General features: G+C 41.8%; 1 protein-coding gene across 7 annotated transcripts in view; it reads left to right on the forward strand.

The window, feature by feature from the left end:
* The window catches only part of caln1 (calneuron 1), a 97,465-nt gene that overhangs the window by 71,932 nt on the left and 11,904 nt on the right, over positions 1-13,629 (forward strand). The gene's annotated exons all lie outside the window — the stretch shown is intronic.

Genomic DNA, 13,629 nt, shown 5'->3' on the forward strand with positions numbered 1-13,629 from the left:
TTTTATCGCGCTTTAATGCATGTTTTTTTATTTAAAAAAATATATATTTTTGGGGGGGGGGGGGGGCTTTTGTGCCTTTTAATGGATAGGAAAGTTCAGAGAGACAGGAAGTAGGGGGCAGAGAGAGGGGGAACGACACGCAGCACAGGGATGTCTGATGCGGGACTTGAACCGGGGCCAGCTGCAGCGAGGACTATAGCCTCTGTACATGGGACGCCTGCTCAACCCACTACGCCACGGACCACCCCTGTTTTATAGGCTTTTATTTTGTAAAAGTCTGTTGCTCACAGGCTTTTATTTTGTAAAAGTCTGTTGCTCACAGGCTTTTATTCTGTAAAAGTCTGTTGCTGTCTGCTGTGGAACAGGAAAAGAAAGTAATCGGCGGATCCACCAAACACGGAGAAGGGTACGGAACTTTTTCTCGGCCATTTTCATTTTAAAGTTCTTCCAGACGGCGGAGTCGACAGAACCAAAGTCATCTGTAAACTCTGCCAAGTTGAATTGTCTTCTCAGCGTAGTAGTTCCAGTCTAAAATATCACTTAAAGGCAAAACACACAACTGATAGCAGCAAGTCATTCAAGGAAACAGACAGTGGAGCGAGGCTTCTACATAAAAACTACAGAAAGATGCTGATGTTAAAAGTGTGTTTGCACAACAAATGTTATGGCACTTTCATTCATATGGCAGCACATTTAAAATAAAACTAAATGCTAAAAGCTATACGCTACTTTTGGATTCATTTTTGGATTTCGCGTACAAATGTGATTAATCGTGATTAATCAGGGAAATCATGTGATTAATTAGATTAAAATATTTAATCGTTGCACAGCCCTAGTAAAAAACATATTGTTTATGGAAACTAGAGGCAAACCAGCCCAGTTTCACCAGGAAACGTGATAAGTAAGTTTGACGCATCCAAAATGTAGTAATATCATAACCCAACGTCATAAGTATAGAAACGTGCAACCCAGTGTTCATTTCTGTTATTCTAACAATTTATTTTTAAGCCTTAACTTTATTAGTTATTAATCCTCCATCTGTGGTACTCAAAATTTTAATATTCAAAAAAGTTTTCAGTGTGATAAAACCACTCATGGCCATACAGTAGATTGGGTGTTTTTCCTTCTTTAGTGAATGGGGATGTGTGAATAGGCTAATGTGTCTCCACCCACATCCCTGCCCATCATAAGATGAGAAGCAAGCACAAGGTGAGGTTAACGGGCGGCTGGAAGTGGCTTTCCTGGCTGAGTGGGCAGGCGCTAGCTGCCAGTGGGCGCTCAGTCAGTCCTGGTCAAGTCCCAGAGGCTCGTACCCGCTCGTGCTTGACCTGAGCCAAGTCAAAGCCTCAATTTCATTGTGAAAGGACTGTAATGTGCAGGATGAGTCGGAAACTAGTGATTTCTTGTGTGAGAGCTAACAGAATTACTCCATTCACCATCCTTTTCTCGTCCTTGAGCCAGAACATCAACAGTGTGCAACACGTAGAGGCACACATGTACAGTTAAACGCCTGAGAACACGGGCACGTCGTCACGTTAGCTGCGTCTCTGAAAATAAAAAGGAAATGATGTCATAGACATAGCCAGTATCATAGCCGTAATTGTGGCCCAGTGGTTAGTGGTTAACCGGAAGGTTGGCGGTTCGATTCCCACTCTCGTCACTCAAAAAGATTGGTGAAACTGACAGCTGGAGGGGTGTCAGTCACAGCCGAGGTACCCTTGAGCAAAGCCCGGTACCCCCATGCTCCCCGGGCGCTGTGATTGGCTGCCCATCGCTCCAGTGTCTGGCATCTGTATCTACGAGTGTGTGACCCTGTCAACAGGTGCCGACCTGGGTTAGAAGCAGAAGACAAATGTATGCATGACAATAAATCTGATCTTAATCTTAATTGTGTCACATATTATCTTTACAACTGTTTGCTTCCATCTTACTCCTGTTGTTCACATATAATCTATGTTAATACATGCATTTGAAATGAATGTAAACCCGCTCTTTGGTAGAAAACCTTAATTTTTATAAGCACAGCATCATCTGACAAGACCTCATTACAGACAACATCTACAGGGAGATTTCAGCCACATTTTCCCGTACGATGATCACTGAGAGAGAATGTTATAAAGGGCAGAATGTCTTTAATGGTTTCACTAAGTGACACATGCCTGTCAGCAAGCTTTCAGCGGCTGCTGCTTCATGCCTGCAGTCTGTGTCTGTGCTGCTAGTTGCAGGAGCAGTCAGCCGCGGCCGCTGTATTTGGGCAGGATGGGCAGAGCCCCGCCTGCCACACCCCCAACCTTTCCGAAATTATAGATAAAATATTTATTTCAACTTCAATCACAGTGGGAATCGTATTACACCATATTGTGGCTTGTGACGGACTTTGCGAGTGGAATCTGTTTTTATTTTCGCTGAAATATAGCCTACCTCCAGTGTGGCTGCTTCACGTTAGATCTATGGCCACCGGCCAGAGCAGATGCCTGGCTGCCCTCAGCTAAGCCCGGCCCCGCCGCCCCTTCTTAGAACTCTCAAGCACATTCTACCAATCAGAATCACTGTAGGCCCCTACGTAGCATAATATCATGTAACATTTAGCGCGCCTGTATAGATGCTATAGGGGCAGGTGTATGATCTGCCCTGGACATGGAAAGGACTCAAAGGGTTTAAGAAATATATTACTCCGCCCATCTAGCCAGTGGGAACTTCAGAGCCGCCAAATTCCCCTACAAACTTGTTGGATAAAGCGGATAACTATGTCGGATTTGATGAAGGATATTGGCTGTTTAATCCGGATTCACGTTTGTGGTAGGTAAAGATTTGACTTTATAGTTGCTATCTTACAAAGTTTAAGTGATTGTGAACGAAGTCTTTGCAAAATGGGAAACTGGGAGTGATTTAATGAAATATCTTAGCTTGGTTAGCAAAGCAATGTTACAGTAGGTTCAAGGGCGTCAGTTTGGTTTTAGAAGTGGTGGGGACAAAAAACGTAATGCGTTCTCTGCCCCCCACGGACCACCCACCATCCAGCACATTAAAAAGTAACGCATTCTAGATCGATTCCAGCGTCATGTTTAATAACGCATACAGAGTTTATAAAATATATCCTTTAATGTCATGTTTCCATATCATTATGATATGATTCGAAAGTATGTATTTATTCATGAATTAATTACTGTTAATTAATTACGCTACTGTACTGTTTGTAAGAAAGGGGAAAAGTGCAACTGCAACTGCAGTTGTTAGTCCGGACAGACTATCAAAACAAACACAGACTTCGGCCAACGGGTCCTATAACTAAGCAGAAACCTGTAGTCTGTGGGGCTCCTCATTCCTCCTCATCGAGCCTCTCACTACCACCTTTCCATCAACTACATTTGACACTGAGCATATACAGAATGTTATTTTCAGGAGTTGCTAAAAAAAAACAAGCAAATAACTAGCTTAACCTTTCCTTGGCTAACCTAATACTAAAATGCTAACGCTGCACACGGAGACTTCATAGCCACCATGGCAAATTATATTCATAATATTATAGTCTACACATGACAAATATTTAACACACATTTCACACACAGACAATATTTCAGATGATTTCTATGGATCGTATACGGTTTGCTTATCATTACAAAACATGAATGTGGAAGGCTATTGAGTAGCCTACTGATAAAAATAAAACGTTAGACAATTTACCTTAACTGTGTATATACTCCTCCACAAATAACTTGTACCCTTTCCTCAGCCTGGACTGTGGTGTTGGTGAGTGTGACTCCACGACCCTGTGTATATCCTCTAAAGTTATCCTTGGAAGAACCACCAGCGAAGTTGCGAAGAAACGCTGCATTTTTGTTTGTGTAGAAGTAGCTCTGAATGAGTTTCGCCGGGAAAGCGGTTTACCCGGGGTCCGTTTCACAAAGCAGGTTCAACAAACTCTGAGTCTATTCCTGATCTCTGAGTTGCTCTACTCTGAGATAGAAAACTCTGAGTTTTCGGTTCCAGAAACGCTGATTTGAGTGAGTTTAATCAACTCTGAGTAGGACCTTGAATTTAGCGACTTTAAAAAGCCAGCATCAATGGAGCCCCGATTCGACGAGTCACCATGGCAACGGGGAAGAGGAGGGGCTACGTTTTTCACCAACCTCGAATTGGAAATCTTAATGCGCTCATACGGCGAGTTTCAATACGTTTTTAGAAATAAGTGCAACACCGTTGCAGCAGCAAAAGTGTGAGTTTAAATGTAGTCCTTTGCAATCACAATAATATTACAGGGAAACTGCTTGAATGGTAGCCCATTCATTTATTTCATTTAGGTGCAATCCCACAGGGGAGAAGCGCACTCTGCAGCAGTTTAAGATGAAATATAAAAACATTGTTCAAACAGGTGAGACCTCGGCATGGAGGTTCCTCATTTTGATCATGTTTTACACTGTAAAGTAAATATTAAGTGGCGATTTGACTGTGCAGTTATTTTATCCCCAACATAATGCTGTTTTCACACACATAAATGTCTTCTCATCTATATCATGTTCTGTTAAATAATTAAGCCTATTTAAACTAACACAGACTTCTACTCAGCCAACAGAAAGAAGGCAGATGCCCGTAAAACGGGTGCTGCCCAGCACCGCTGGGGAGGGCAGTGGCTGAGGGAATCCACCCCCAAGAAACGAGTGTCTTTATAAAATATAATAGGCCTATATAATTTTTTTTAAGCCTATTCATACAAATATTTATTTGTATTTTATGTCTTTTTTTTCTTTTGTCCCAACAAAATTCCGATGGTGCCGCTCAAAAAGATAATTGTCTGGAAATGCAAAAATCTATGCGCGGTCTGATAACCATCTCCTGAGGAATATTTATTTCTCTGCGCAATAATGCTGCTCCTTCATCCACGGGATCGTTGTCAAAAGGACATGTTGGTGGAAACAGTCGCCTCCTGCTGTGCCTGATGGACTTCTATAAAAGAACTCGCTCTGCTGACTGAATGAATGAGGAAATCAGATGGCTGAAAGAGGTCGGAGACAGAGAGAAACTCAAGGTTTATTGAGTAAAAGTTTCTCTCATTTCAGGGTTAATCAACTCAGAGTTTTCACTAAACCTGCTTCGTGAAACAGACCTCTGGTGTGACGTCATTGGAATGCACCGACTCCGCTGTCATTTTACAACTTCATGTTTCTACAGTGGCTCACAGTCGGCAAATCAAACGACTAAATACCAAATTGGGGTTTTCACATGTTCGTGCGCGCCTATCGCATGATTTAGACTCGACGATTTCGGTTGAGAATGTGGGGATTTTTTTTCGGTCGCATCAGAGCACATTTTTAAAAGTCGTGGGGACAAAATTCAAATCATAAATAGTGGGGGGGACATGTCCCCACCGTCCCCCCGTAATCGACGCCTATGAGTAGGTTACTTGTCTGCTAGCTTAGGTTTCCCCAAGACTAGCTAAAAACATTGTAAGGATCTCCTCCGAGAATCTTTGCTACACACTGTCCCGCCTACTGCTATATTACTCTGCACAACCTCAGGAGCGAGTCAGTCTGATAGTAGGCTACAGTGAGTGAAAGCAGTAATCCGCCGGTGAAGTTTTAACCATGGCTGCTAGCATCGAACCTGTACTCAATAGCGTTGAGTTTCTCTTGGAGAACTCATTTGAAAGACTAGATTTGGGAACAAAATTGGCTATTAACTCTTTCGGTGCCATTGACGTCTATAGACGTCAATTGCGTTTTTTAACGGAGCGGGCTGGGGAACAATCTAGCGGAGTTCGTCACTAAATCTTAGGCTTGTAAACACTAAACAGAGAATGTACTGGCAAAATTACCCGCAAGGTTACAGCAGTGCCACTTTGCACAAAAAAAAAAGATCGTTTTCTCCCTTTTTTTGGTCAAACAGCTGTTTTTGGTGAAACCAACCTATGTTCTACTGTCTATTACTAAAGGACTGAAAATGGTAGAAACAAACTTTTTTTTTCCTGTTGAAAGAAGAGAGTCTACTCTTTCTTTTGGTAATTTCGGTGTGTACATAGTCATAAGACACACTTTTCTGTGGGTCTTGGAAAATCAGTCAAAATACTGTAAAACACTTGGCAGTATGGGTCTCTCTGCACTGAAAATGGCTGGCAGCCAATGAGTTAAAAACCTCGGCCCCCATAAACCTGATATTAATATAGTTCAGCAAACAATGGATAAGGTCTTTCAATCGGACGTTTTCCCGTGTGTGGTATGACAAAAAAGCCCTGGCTCTCTGGTTGTTCCAATAGGAAAAAAATGTTCTATTTCCCATGCTTGCTCTTCCAATCGCCTGGCACGGGGGGACAAGGGGATATGTGGAGCACTGTCGGTGTGTGTGACATGAAGCATTTTTTTTAAATTTATTTTTTTGATTGATTTAATTGAAACGTAGGAAGTATTAATTCCTTTCACAAACTTTCTCTTCGCTCATTTTCATGGGGCTTTTGTGTTTGTTGTATGGCAGACTTTTATGCGAGTGCGCACATCCCCCCTGCGTATGGTCCAATCAACGATCTAACAAAAATGCCGAATAAAACGAACAATAAAATCGCTCACTGACACACAGCAGGCTAATGACAAATATAGCCTAATAGCTGAACTATGAAGTATCACAGGCCTAAACTCACTTTACCTTCGTCCACTTACTGTTACTCTTCAAAGTAGTGATTGAAACGTAGCAAAAAAAGACCAGCGGGATTGAGTGGTGCTTCCATGCAAGATGTTTTTTTAAATTCAAAGTGGAATTTTTTGAGGTCGACAGAAGCTTTTCACCAACACACAGAGAGCATTTTACCGTTATGTTGTTCTTGTCCTTTTCGCTGGTGAATTGAAACATACTGTGCGTACGATGAAAACGCTGACCTCTCTGCCATCTTGCCGGGGGTTTTAAACGGATTACATTTTTAAAAAATAACTAAGTTACTGATTACCGAACGCACGAAACTAACGCGTTACGTTACTCGTTACTCAATAAAAGTAACTAGAGTACTCTAACGTGTTACTTTGTAATGCGTTACCCACAACACTGGTCATGACATAGAGTTAATAAACAGAACTGATAATAAAAAAATGCAACACTTATGGCCCTGAAATGTCACGCATAAAAGAATAAATGGTTAACTTTTTATGAGCTGCATTCACTCACAGCTTGTTTACCTTGACTTAATGAGCTCTGAAAGCAGCTAAAAAGTACGACTTTCTCACCAGCATCTATTAGGCCCCAAAACCTGAAAGATAAATTTTAGGTTTCTACATCTCCTGGAGGCAGCGTAGATGAACAGGGACCCAGCCGTCTATGTTATGCAGTGAGGCTGCCTTCATCAAAAGTAGCTTAGACTATATGTGTGAAATTTTCCGTTCCATTTCTGCTCATTTATCTTTGATGCTCAGAGCTGAAACAGCCTTTAATTCTCTTTGCAAACACTTCCTGCCTCTGAATCTCTGCACCTGTCTGAGGGGATTTAGTGTCGTCGCTGAGGATGGACACAGATCTCTCTAGCACTTCATCAAGTTCTTAAAACTGGTATAGAGTGAAGACAACATGATGTTCCCGCTAAGTTCATGATGATGGATGACCACTGCAGAATTGTATGGAGCAAATCATTGGTCCCAAGGTCCATGAGGTACCACCTGATACGCAGGGACACCAAAATGTGCTCAGTCATGGAGGAATCAATATATTGTGTCACGGTACGGTTCATACTAAATACAATTCATCATGCTACTCTAGTACCTCCTAAATCATCGTGCTCATATACGAAGAAGCATAAAAGGCACTTGATTTCCCCTCTGGCTTCAGCTCATTCTGGAATCAATATGGTGCGGAGCTGCAAAACAACGTTATAAAGAATGTAACCACTGATCCGTAGAAGCCCACCAAGCGCTGATTCATTGCTGAACAAATTGCCCCAATAGCATGAAGCATGGAGCAACATGCCGGAGCAGCAGCTGCCCAGGGAAATGCAGGAGGGGGAGCCATTTGGAAGCATGGAAATCACCTCCGATCCGTGAATGTCACAGCTGCCGTACAGGTGTACACGTTTAAGGACATTTATGTTTAATTCCTATTTTTGTACGCCATTTTTTGCTGTTATGAGCGTGGAAAACTCCTCTGGAACACACAAGCTGATGCATTTTTAATGCTTTTTCGTTTTCGAGAAGAACATGTAATTACCTTGTAATGAATTTTTTTAGGCTCTGGGTTTCTGGCTTTTCCTCAGAAGCAAAACTAGACATTTACCCTTAGGATCTTGGTATGATTCTTTTTAAAAACACCAGTTCCTAGAGCTCACAAGCTAAAGTACGCCCACCTTTGTGATGCACATTTCTGGGCCTGGAATTGCCCAAGAGTGCCCGGCAGCTCAGATACCTCAGTTAGCTTTTGGCCCAGCGCAGCAACAAGAAAACAACACACTTTTGGCACAATAAATAAAACTTCTGTTTGTTTTTTAAAGGCATGTTCACCGTGATAGGGCAAGAATAAACACAAGATTAGCTTTTACTGTTGAAGAGACGGACAGATGCAGACTTAGTTTTGTTGTTGCTGGTGGTTGGTAAGTTATAACCAATTAGCTTACCTTTCTATGTTGTGTTATGTGTGCACACGCAGCTTTATAATCCTGAAAATAATACACTTATTTCTCCCTCTGCTCTGTGGAGGCTGTAAATCAGACGGAACTGAAGCTGGTTCGCAATAAAAATATTTGCTTTAGCACTGCTAATGGGAAATGCACAATATTATGGCAGCAGCATGTGCATTAGCATTGCATCATTTAATAGAGATTGAAACATTAGTTGTGACCTCATCATTATCATCTCTGACTCACAGATGCATCCACATTAGGCCTCCTCAGCCCTGTTTCAAACCAATTCTAATAACTTCTTGTCATGTAAAATTGTTTGGCCATTTTTTGGTAGTCTTGGAGCTTTTCAACCTTTCCAAAGATTCTTCTTTTTGTTTATTTTGCAGCACATATTGCTGTAATATCTACAAAGCAAATTATGTTTTTCATGTATCGATTCCACACATATGACACAACCTGATTCATTCAGAAAAGCAGACTATAATTTAGATAAACTAGAATGTGTTTGCTATGAAAACACGCAGCCTTATCGATGTCTTGTAACCTCGTCTCTATGCATCTCATGGCAGTGTTTTTGTGGCCGCCTCAGCATGAGCAACATCTGTGACAAAAGACACGGGCTGTGTTCGAAACTACATACTGCATACTTCCATACTACATATTCATCGATCAGACAGTATGCAGAGCCTTTACCCACAATGCATTTCGCTCCTGCCCGAGCCGAAATCAGCCGGCCTGAAGCTGATTTCGCTTAAGCTCTAAACTCTGTAAACTTTAGCAACATTTGAAACATTTTCAGGTGAGAAAGTAGTCGTTTAGATCCCCAACGTGTTGAAAATCTGACAAAATACCGGCTGTTTACAATTTTGTTCCCACGAATTCGGCGCTACTAAAGCTAGCCGCAGTGAGCAACGCACTTCCGGTTATTTTCACAAAATAAAATACCCGTTGCCTTTTATCACAGGGAAAGCCATTATGATACAATCGGTGCTTTTGTTTTGAAAACAGGAAGTGAACCTACCCTCGTTGTAGCTAGCTTGAAACTGCCGTTTTGACAGGAAATGACGATCGGCGATGTCACATTACATTGCATCTTGGGTAGTTTGAGTATGAGTAGTAACCTCATATCACTCCTGTTCTTGCTGCCCTCCACTGGCTCCCCATACGATACAGGATAAATTTTAAGATTGTTTTATTTGTTTTTAAAGCCCTACATGGTTTGGCACCCCCTTACCTAATTGATCTTTTAAAAATCCAGAGCCACTCCAGGGCCCTCAGGTCAGCAGACAAACTGCGTTTAGTGGTGCCTCGCTCCAGATTAAAAAGTAGAGGGGACCGGGCCTTTGCAGTTGTTGGCCCAAAACTGTGGAATGAGCTCCCTCTTCATATCCGCCTGGCTCCCACCTTAGCGGTTTTTAAAACGGATCTTAAAACCCATCTTTATGCCCAGGCTTTTATTTCTTTATGATCCTAGTCTTTGAGTCTTATCTATTTATTTTTAATTTATTGTGTTTTATGGGTGTCTTCTAGTCTTATTGTCTGTGTTGTTCATGTCCCTCAAGGTGTTCCTGTTAGCACTTTGGTCAGCTGCTATTGTTGTTTTAAAAGTGCATTATAAATAAACTTTGACTTGACTTGACCTCATGATGCATACCCAACATTTCGGAGAATCTAGTATGCATCCGGGAACTTCTCACTAACTCAAACTCGCATACTAACTCAAAAAGTTAGTATGAGTGGTGGGAGTAGTAGGAGAAGTATGCGGTTTCGAACACAGCCTATGTGAACCCGGTGAACACAGAAAAACAAATGTATTTAAAGCACACGTGAATGTAGGCAGCCGTAATTCATCAGCCTTGATTACCTCGAGGACTAAAATGGTCCTCTGTGGATATTTGGCAGCTGTATCATTAATTTAAGCTGCTGCTGGGTTGTTTTTGAGGCTGACAGCAGGTTCTGGTGATTGTTCTGAGAGCTAATGTCTAAACCACAACTCTCCACGCAGCAGAGGAGCACGCTTTGTTTCCACTGGCAACATCTTCAGCACATCGTCACTTCCTGTTGAGTTGATGAAGTTTGGAGGAGATTTCTGACCTTAGAAAAAGCACGTTGACGCTCATCACACAACCATGTAAACGGAGGATAATTGAGATCCTTCCTTATCCTCCCCGGGTGTGTTATATTTCATAAAATCTCTAATGAGAAGACCTAAAGGAGAAAGCCACTGCTCGCCAAAAACAATTAAAAACATACAGTTTGCTAACGATCCCATGGACCAGCCAGCGAGCTTGTGGTGGATGGATGAGAACAAGACAGAAATCATTGGTTTGAATTAGACGTATTATGTTTGCTGCTTTTCTACCACCGTGTTTTATTTCACGTATAGAACATAAAAGGTAGCAGGACTACGGTTTGGGTCAGAATGGCCTAAGTGCTTTGTGAGAAAGCAGCTGGACCTGTTTTTCCAGAACATTTCAGCTCCGATCCAAGAGGCTTCCTCTGTTTTAACCAGCTGGAGATGAGTTTAAGGCATCCGATCTCATAAGGTGTCATCACCAGAAGAAGAGTTTGTGAGATACTGTGTTTATTTTGTTTTGTTTTTTAACAGATTTTTTTTTTTTGGTTTTCAACAGAAACACAAAATATACATTTTGCCATCATGTCAGTCACAAAGATAGAAAAAATAAATGAATAAATATTGCCATCCATCTATCCTAAGCAGGCAAATCTTCCAGTTAACTGCCCCCCATCTGCCCCCGCAGTGCAAACAGGCACCCTCCTTATAGTGCTCTGTATACATACACATCTCCCATTAATGCAGTCCCAGTCACATCAGCATCCCACAGAGTAAACAGAGATACACCAAGCAGACTTAATATAATGAAATATGGTAGTATTTAACTGCAAGAAAAGACCCTAACGGGTTTATATCAGGTGGGCGTGGCCATTGTAAGGAAGACTGGCCCCTCATCACTAGCTGAGTCAATTCATCAGGTAGATAGTTGAGCAGAGGAGCCCACCATAAGGTGACAGTAGGTGATTTATCATTGATCCAGTTAATTAAAATACATTTTCTGGCCAATAGTAGTAATTTGTCACATAGTTCCCAGACAGTAAAACTCGTTTGGCCCATATCCGGCCCACACCTGACATGTTCACCGGCCCACATACAGCATGGGCTGATGGCACTTGGGCGGTCCGCTCATGTTTGCCAAAAGTGGGCCACAACCAAGCCATCACAATGCCAGATGTCAACCAAAAACAGACCAAATAAACCAGCACTCAACCGGATGTGGGCCACTGTGCATTTTAATTCTGTCCAGAACTGGTTTACACTCTATGACCGTGACTAACCTGCACACTTAGGGAGTCACAGCCATGATAAAATGGTATGTCAAATATGAAAACATAGAATAATGGTCTGAATTTGTGGCCACATGCCATTATGGTACCCCCAGATACTGTTTGAATGGTGGCATGCAGTGGTCCAGTCTTGTTGGGACTCATCTTGGGGTCTAAGATGAGGAAACCCACTGAAGAAAATAAAATGGCAAAACAAAACAAAATCCAGGCCAAAGGAAAAGAGTTGTTGACCTACAAAAATCCAAATCCGTCTTGTGGCCCCTTAAGAAATACACAAAAGAACAGATTTAGTTGACTCAGTAAGGCATTACTGTGGTTACTGTGTATGGTGGCAGTGAAGTGCAAAACACAAAACCTCATCAGGAGACCAAACAAAAAAGGCCCTGTGAAATGATATAAAGTTATATACTATAATATAACTTAGACTAGGTTTTCTAAAAACCTAGTCTGTTTTTAATTACAATTAATCTGAAGATATAGTTGATATTATGACTGATCACTGACCCAATATCTGCTTGGTCAACCTCATTCGTGGTAGTGAAAAAAAACTCACATCCGGATTAGTCGTTGCTAACTTGCCATATATCGGCCAAAGCTGGGCCGTATTTGTTTTGTGATATTTGGCCCATGTAGCCTTGACTACATGGGCCAGTTTAGGCTCACATCTGTTTTGTCCGGGCCAGAAGAATGCCTACAGTGCTGGATCGTTGCCTCAAGTGGCCCACATCCGCATGCTATCTGGGATTAAACTTCAAACGGGTTAGAGTCGCCTCCTTTTGAGGGGAGGCTGAGGATGAAGATGCCACTCAGTTCCTGTGAGATCGTACCCCGAAATCTTTTGATCAACTTACATTGCCTGAAGTAATGGTAATATGTTCCTACCCCTCTATGACACACAGAGGTGAGATCTGACGGTCCATCTTATTTAGTATGTAAGGGGTGAGGTGTAGACGGTGTAATATTTTATACTGTTTCTCTCTCAATCTATTACACGTAAAGGTAAATTTAAATACTTTAATGGCCTCTTGCCAGTCATCTCAAGTCAAGATCTCTCTCCCACTTCTGTGCAAAGCTTGTGACATCACCTGGACTGAGAGAGTATAGCAGTGCATAGAAGGAAGAGATAAAACGGGTAATAAGGAACCTCTCAGCATCACTGTACATGACTGAGAGAGGAAGGTTTTGGATCCAACAAAGTGCCTGACCTGGAGAAAGCCAAAATTATGTTTTTTTTTGGGGGGTCAGGAATGAGGCATGACTTTCTCTGCCTATATATTTACAGATTTCCTGCCACAGTACCCCATCTTAACAAAGTTACTTTTGTTTAAACACCTTCTTCTACTCAGTGTGCATTATTGGATCCCTTTCCTTCAATGAATGAATTACCATATAGGATATTTTTTTTGAATATATTAGTTAAATTGGGTTATCTTTATTTGCTCTTAGGTCGGGTGAAGACTTGATGATTTTTTTATTGTAATTTTTTCGTGTCGTATCTTTAAAGGGCTCCCAAACATTTAGGCACAGCAGAACTGATGACTACAATCCAAAGGAAGTCTATTAAAAGATATCAGAAGCTTGCACCCTCTACTGTCATTAAATGTAGTAGCTAAGGGGGGCTGTGGAAGTCGGGACAAAATGTTAAAGCAGGAATTCGCAGCTGACACAGTATTATTGGTGCA

The sequence above is a fragment of the Odontesthes bonariensis genome, chromosome 9, assembly GCF_027942865.1.
Source record: "Odontesthes bonariensis isolate fOdoBon6 chromosome 9, fOdoBon6.hap1, whole genome shotgun sequence".
NCBI classification, from domain to species: Eukaryota; Metazoa; Chordata; class Actinopteri; order Atheriniformes; family Atherinopsidae; genus Odontesthes; species Odontesthes bonariensis.